The following is a 7,430-nucleotide window of genomic DNA, read 5'->3' as shown; positions in this document are numbered from 1 at the left end:
CTCAAGTGTTTTCTGCATGTATTGAGATGTATTTGATGTTTGTATTTGCATTTATTGATATGTTGCATTGCAATTGTTGATTTGCATATTTTTCCCATCTCTGCATTCATTGAATGAATCCCACTTGGTCATGTTATATAATGTTTTTGATGACTTGTTACATTCTTTTTGCTAGTATTTTATTGAGGAGTATATCTGTCTGTCTATCTATCTATCTATCTATCTATGTATCAATCTATCTATCTATCTATTCGTTAGGGAGGTTGAGGTTGGCCTGTAGTTTTCCTTTTTGGTTAGACATTATTTTTGTTTTGATATAGGGGTAATAGTTGCCTCCAGGAAGGAGTTACGGAGGAATGTATTGCTTTCTATTTCACTGACGTGTTTCAGGAGTTTTGACAATTAATCTTCCTTAAATTTCTTGGAGAATTTAGCCTGGATCCATCAGGACCTGGACTTTCTTTGTTGATAAGTATTTCATTATGTTTTAAATTTCATAAACTGCCATTGGATTATCCAGAACTTTTGTATCTTTTTTATTGAGCTTTGGTAAAATATACATGTTTAGAATTATTTGTATTTCCCTCATATTGTCCTTCTTATTCAAGTTGTAGTCCAGGGTTGCAAGGAGAACAATTAAATACAGAATAATGAATTTGTAATATTATTTAATGATAGACATCCAGAGTTAAAAGAAAGTGCAGGAAATCTGTCCACAGCATTAAAGACCAAGAAAATTCAGCTAAAGGCCTGGAACCCACACTAATGTCCTGTATGGGTCCAGCTGAAGACCTATAGCCATGGCCATGCCTCCCATGAGTCCAACTGGAGGCTTAGAAGCCACAAAAATGAGTCGTACAAGTCCATTTTATTGATCTACATTTAAAGGCTCAAAGATCAGTGGTGGAAATGAGAAATTTTACTCCGGTAGGATGAAGGATCTGTGACAGTAGGTTGAGTGTTCTGCAGTGTAGAGGAGAAGAGAAGCTCATGATTTTATCCTAATTTGATTTTATTATCTGTGATAGTTTAAATCACTATTTTAAACAAAACAAGACATTAGAATAGCCAGTAGTGATTTAGTATAATCTTACTCTGAAGTCCTACTATGCTTTTGTTTTTCTGTTTCCTTTGGTTTTATCCTGTTATATCTTATTGGATATTATTATGTGTGATAATATAAACAGATTTTCTATGGAAAATGAGATAATATAGTAGCCATTGTACATTCTCTGCTATTTGGTTCTGAAAGTCCTGTAATGCTTTCATTCTCTTGAATGGTTTTACACTGTTTTGTTATGTTTGATACTATCGTATATGAAGCTATGCTCAACTATTTCCAAGAAAGAGACATTATGGTAGTTATTGTTAATTATGTGATGTCTTGTGGTAAAATGCTGTGTTACTTGCATTGTTCTGATATGATATGCTTTGTTATGCCCTCTTCTGTCTTAATCTCTTTAAAAAAATTTAAAAAGAGAAACTCAAAGTCTTCTTTGAAAAGCACAACAGTCATTTGCAGTGGCAGTGAGGTCCCAAGCTCCTCCAATGATGAGAGAACAGTTGAGTACATATTAGGAAGCCAGCATGACAAAATTCTCCTGGAGATTAAACAGCCCACATCTTCTCTTCTCAAGCCAGAACAGATGCTCAATGTAAGGACAAGAGCTTCTCCAAAGTGAACCACATCTATTCTCAGGGCGCTTCTCTAATGATAATGACTGAATTCATATCAGGGAAGCTAGCCATGACAATAGCCTTCAGGAGAACTAACAACTCCAATTAACAACATTTAAGGGAACCTACAACAATACACTCTTTATCTCTACATCTCTTTTTGTTCCAGAAACTTTCTTCAGATGAGCCAACTACATTCAGTAACATGCTGATTTAATTCAGCTGATTGTTAAGTTGATCCCCAGTTTTTAATCCATAACATCAAGTAGAGAGTTTTGAGGTAGTTATTGATATTTTGAATTTCTAAAGAATCTAGACTAATTTCACCCTTCATTTGTCATTGCATGCATTTAAGTTGTTTCATTCCTTTTACTTTTTGATAAGATTGTCTAGGGGTTTATGAATTTATTTGTGCTTTTAAAGAACCAACTCTCTGATCCATTGTTTGTATTGTTTACTTATTCTCATCTATATTCATTTTTGTTATAATTTTTTAATTTATTCCCACATATGGACATTAGGCTTGACTTGCTCTTCTTCTTGTCAACAAAGGCAAAGCAGAGGATATCAATATTTCTAAGTTGAAATTATACTAGAAAGTTACTATGATTAAACAGCATGGTACTGGGCAAACAAGTGATGTGAGGATCAATTGAAACAGAATAGAAGATGTAGAAACAATTCCAAACACATTCAGCCACCTTATCTTTCATAAGAGCCAAATATTTTCAGTGGAAGAAAGATGGCTTCTTTAATGTTGCTGTAAAAATTGTCTTTTTACATACTAAAAACTAACACTAGACTTGTGTTTAACACCATGCAGTAAACTAATATTGAAATGGGTTAATATCCTAAATATTAAAGCAGAAGTGCTAAATCTACTGGAAGAGTGAAGAGGTAGAACTTTGGAATTCATCAGAGTATATAGCAACTTCATAAATAAAACCCTCAATGCATGTGAAATAGTTCAGGGAATCAATTACTGGGATCTCATCTTATAAAAACCTTTGTACAGCAAGATAATTCACCAACAGAGTGAAAAGACAACCATGGAGTTGGAAAAATATTTTAACCAGTTGTTCTTCATTCAGAAGTATAATGTCTAGAACATATAAAGAATTTTAAAAATCAGACTCCCCAAGTTTGAGATCCAATTCACAAATGGGCATCTGAGCTGAATAGACAGTTCTCAGATAAAGTTACAAAGAGCAAATAAATATATGAAAAAGTGTTCAACACAATTGAGCACTTGAGAGATGCAATGGAAATGCTGTGATTTCATCTCACTTCAAAAAGAATGGTTATTTTTCAGAAATCAATCAAAAACAGCTGCTATCAGGGCTATGGAGCAAAAAGGAACACTTCCTCACTGTTGGTGGAGTGTGTACTAGTGTAATCAGTGAGGAAATCACGACTAGTGGTATCATTTGACTTAGCTATTCCCTTTCTTGTTATCTTCACAAAATAATTAAAAGCATCATGCTACATCAATATTTGGACACCCATGTTTATGGCAGCATAGTTTGTTATAACTTAACCTTATACAAAATCTCAAAGCATATCAACCACGGAATGGATAAAAATGATGTGTTGTGCTACTCAAACAGAGAGAAGGATAAACTTCAGACCTTCATAGAGAAATGAATATACCTTGAGAACATGCTACTAAGTAAAATAAATTGACCATACATGTTTAAGTATCACATTTCTCTATGGTTAAGAAACTAAATGTGCAAACAAGAACCAAAATGTATAATAGATATTAAGAAGTAGGAAGAAATTTTCAAAAGGAAGGCAGAGACAGGCTGGAGATTTAGCTCAGCAGCATAAGCGCCTCCCTGGCAAGAGTGAGATTGTAAGTTTGATGCTCAGGACCAAAAGGAAAGAAGAATTTGAGAAAAGGGAGAGGAGTACGAAAGAAGTGAAAAGAAAAACAAGAACAGAAAAATAAAATGCAATTAAATCTTTTAAATAATAGGACAATGGGATTGAAGGGTAAGGAGAGGAATGTTAAAAGATATCAAAACATATCATGTACAGCTGCACATTTCCTATGATGAATATGATAAATATGTATATCTGAAGTGTATAAAAATTTAATATAGAGGATTTTAAAATGTTATCTTCTTTTGTATTATTAAATTGAGAAAGAAAATATTGAATTAATTTATGTTCTTCATAAATTTAAATTTTCCTATCATCTTTTAAGTAAATAATTTCAGAATCAGAAGTTAGTGTAGCATTTACCTAAATGTAATACATTTTTCTTCCTGTATTCTTGCTTTTCTATAATTATAACATATACTCTCCAAACATACTCCATACATACAGTGTATGCAATATAACAAAAAGTGTGTTTCTAAGCATTTCTGTGATAGATGTATGAACTAATTCTCCAGATGAATCTGTTTATTATGTTACAAATATATATGAATAATAAAATTAAAAATCTATTGGAAGGAGAAAAGGAAAATTATTTGATTATTAAACCAAGCAAAAGAGAAAAAGATCTTTTTTCCTTTTTTGTCTTTTTTTGGAATACAAGTTGAGAAAATCAATAATTGAAGGGCTTTTTCATTTTATATTTTTTCTCATTTAGTGAAAACACTGCTGAATAGTAAAAAATAACCCTACTCAATGCGACAGTAGTTCCTCACACAACAATGAGTGTTCAGAGTTATAAAAATTCAGCAGCAGGCCCAGAGGTAAGACCAATAAATTTTATCATGAATAAAAATTAAAATAAGAATTACAAATGCTATTCTTTTTTGTAGCTGACTTTTAAAAATGGATAAAGATTTATTTTACCAGATATGAAAGTGTTGATTTTTTAAAGCCTATGATATTAAATCTTTGGTATGTTATGACTGCTAGAGAATATAGGCTTACTTAAGTAACTATCCTACTCGCTAGAAATATCACAAGTAATTTATATTATGAACTATTCTTCAGTGGATATACTAGTCATAGCAACATTGTATGACTCTTCCTAGTAGTGAAATCACTATTACTTTTAGAATACATAAGATTTTAATTTTGCTCTATGTGTATTGGAGTGCACCTTACACACTCAACACCATTTTGATGTTTTCATTATACTTATTATTTAAATGTTAGCATTAGTATAATACTGTGTCATTTGGGGCAAAGTAATATATTTCAACTAATTATTGATTCTGCTTTATTTTACATCACATTTTAAGACTAATATGAATGCCCAAGTGATTCTTTTAGTTCATAGGGTCTCTTAAAAATCGTAATTTAGATACACTTATTTTACATTATATATGGAGATTAATAGGAGCATTCCAGTGATCTTTCTGGCATGTAAGCTCACTTAATGATGTTAATTCAGATATGCATTTGTGCCATACTTGAAGAGAATCATTCGTAATTGAAGTCTCTTCTTGATGATATATTAACAATGATCAGCCAGACAAGTCATTTACTGTTAATAAATAGTGAAGAGCCAGGAGAATTGCACATATGAGGAAGAAGGAACAAGCTCAAATTACATGAGGAAACTTTAAGGAGGTTTAGCTTGAGAAAAGATGACTGAGTAATAAGTCCGGTAATTGATGGGTTGGGGTAGAAATGAGGTTTTCAGACATACAAAGGACTATCATGTAGAAGGAATCAACTTGACCTCATGATTGAATGGGGCAGTATTAAATTGAAAATGTTAAATTTAGAAAGTAAAACTTTATCTTAATGCAAACTTGAACTTTCTAGCAGTCTTAAATGTCCAAATGTGAACGACCTGTCTCAGGAGATACAAAGTACAAACATTTGGATAACTACATAAAGAAGAATTTGGATAGAAAAATTAGATGTTGGTAAAAGGTATGAAGCAACTAAAATGAAGTGAACTGGTACAGAAAGGTGCTTATTCACTTGCATTGGTTTGTATGAATAGCTTTTCTATTTGAAATGATGTTTGATAAAAGTCAAAATTTTTCTTATTTAGAAAAAAAAGTTGGAAACTCAATGTCATTCTACATTTAAATATTTACATATCAAATGGCTCTATCCTCATTGTTGTAAGCAAAAGTTTTTGACACAGATGACTATCAAATGTGTTATGTTCAAGATGTTTTTTATTAAAATGTTTGCAAAATTGAAGTGGAATGGTAAACATTTTCTCAAAATAAATAGTAATGTAAATGAATTGGTCAAATTTTTGTCCCCCTTAAGAATAGGCCTGATTGATTTGAAATACTTGTACTTATGGTAGAAATGAGGCATTGCAAAAAAAAGCAGATGATAAAAAGATACATCTAAGTTAAAAATATTTATTTTAAAATTTTATTTTTACTAAGTTTATTCTGAATTCTTCCCTACTGTTTTACTATATCTCTTTGAATTTCTCTGGGAAAATTTTCCATGATTTTAAACAATAATACAAGTATAATATGCCATGAGAAAATGAGTCAGTGCTGCTAGTGAGCAAAATATTCTATGCATATAAAGCAGTAATTTTAAAACTTACTCCCAATGCCAAATTATTACAGATGGTAATTTGTTCTTTCTTTTTTCTTTTTTTTTTAAAGAGAAAAACCCCACAAAAATCAAGAAGGAAAGAAACAGATAAAAAGCAACAAAAGCAAAATGACAAAACAATGACAATTTAGGATTTCAAAAAAAGATATTAGGAATTTAACAATGGTTGTTATAATTGCATATTGTTACCATCAAATTAATTGCTCGGGATACCAGATAAAAGCTTGCAAGACTGATCTGGCAATATAATTTCCTTTTGAGCAGTTTTTTTTTTTCCTTTTTACTATATCTATTGCAATTTTTGTATCTTATTTACTCTTTCAGTATTTTACACTAGTGAAACAAACACACAGGCAAACCTTCTTTATTTCACTTATGAGTCTGGTTTCTAACTGCATCATTTTTTTTCTACAAATTGAGTGCAGATTGTGGAGGAAGAGAACCAGGCCCCACTGAGAGGATCACCTCACCTGGAATCTGGTGCCATGTGCAGGCTGCTGCTGGAGTGGGGCAGCCACACTGAAGCCTCTCTCTGTGAGTCCACACCATATGCAGACTGCAGGGAGAGAGAAGTCGACCTCACAAGGAGGTGGTCCCTGCTTGGAAACCATATCATTTTCATTGTTTTCTTGGGCTGGGTTTATTCTCTTCTGTTTCATTTGATTATGGTAAATCTGAAGGCATGAGCAGCTATTTAAAATATAGCAAAGTATATTATGGTAGCCATTTTGCATTCACTATTGGCTTATTTTGAAGGCTTTTATTACTCATTGTTTTGTTTTTACTTTTTCTAGCCTATTCTACTCTGTTCGATTTTTGCTACATCTGAAACTATCTGCAGCTATTTTGAAGACAACAAAAGGCTTAATGGTGACTATTGTTGATTTCACAAGGTTTTGAAGTTCTGTATCACTTATACTAATTTATTTTTATTCATTTTATCCTGTTTAAAATTTTAAAAATCAAAATAAAAAGCCTCTATTTTAATATTCTTTAGGGCTGAGTAGCATTACATTATATAAAAATACTACTTCTTTTTTATCCATTCTGGAGATTTTGGGCATTTGGCTTGTTTTGAAGAATTAACTACTACAAATTGTGCTACTATAAACATGAACATACATTTAAAACTGTGGTATGATGTTTTCAATTCTTCTGGGAAATATGCAGAAGAGGAATAGCTGGGTTGAATGGGATGTCTAATTCTCATTTTTTGAAGAAATCTCCATAGTGATTTTCACAGTGGTTGTACC

General features: G+C 31.9%; 1 long non-coding RNA gene across 1 annotated transcript; it reads left to right on the top strand.

Moving 5' to 3' along the window:
• Positions 1–6,608: 6,608 nt before the first annotated feature.
• On the top strand, positions 6,609–7,166 carry LOC134475354 (uncharacterized). The gene is made up of 2 exons (XR_010046474.1): positions 6,609–6,711; positions 6,972–7,166. It is a non-coding gene; the product is annotated as an uncharacterized LOC134475354 (long non-coding RNA).
• The last annotated feature ends 264 nt before the right edge of the window (positions 7,167–7,430 follow it).

Source organism: Cavia porcellus, unplaced genomic scaffold (genome assembly GCF_034190915.1).
Source record: "Cavia porcellus strain 051 isolate PalLab524CR breed Dunkin Hartley unplaced genomic scaffold, mCavPor4.1 scaffold_3, whole genome shotgun sequence".
In the NCBI taxonomy this organism is placed as follows: domain Eukaryota; kingdom Metazoa; phylum Chordata; class Mammalia; order Rodentia; family Caviidae; genus Cavia; species Cavia porcellus.
Note: the sequence above shows the minus strand (reverse complement) of the source record. Positions and strands in the feature narration are given on the sequence as shown.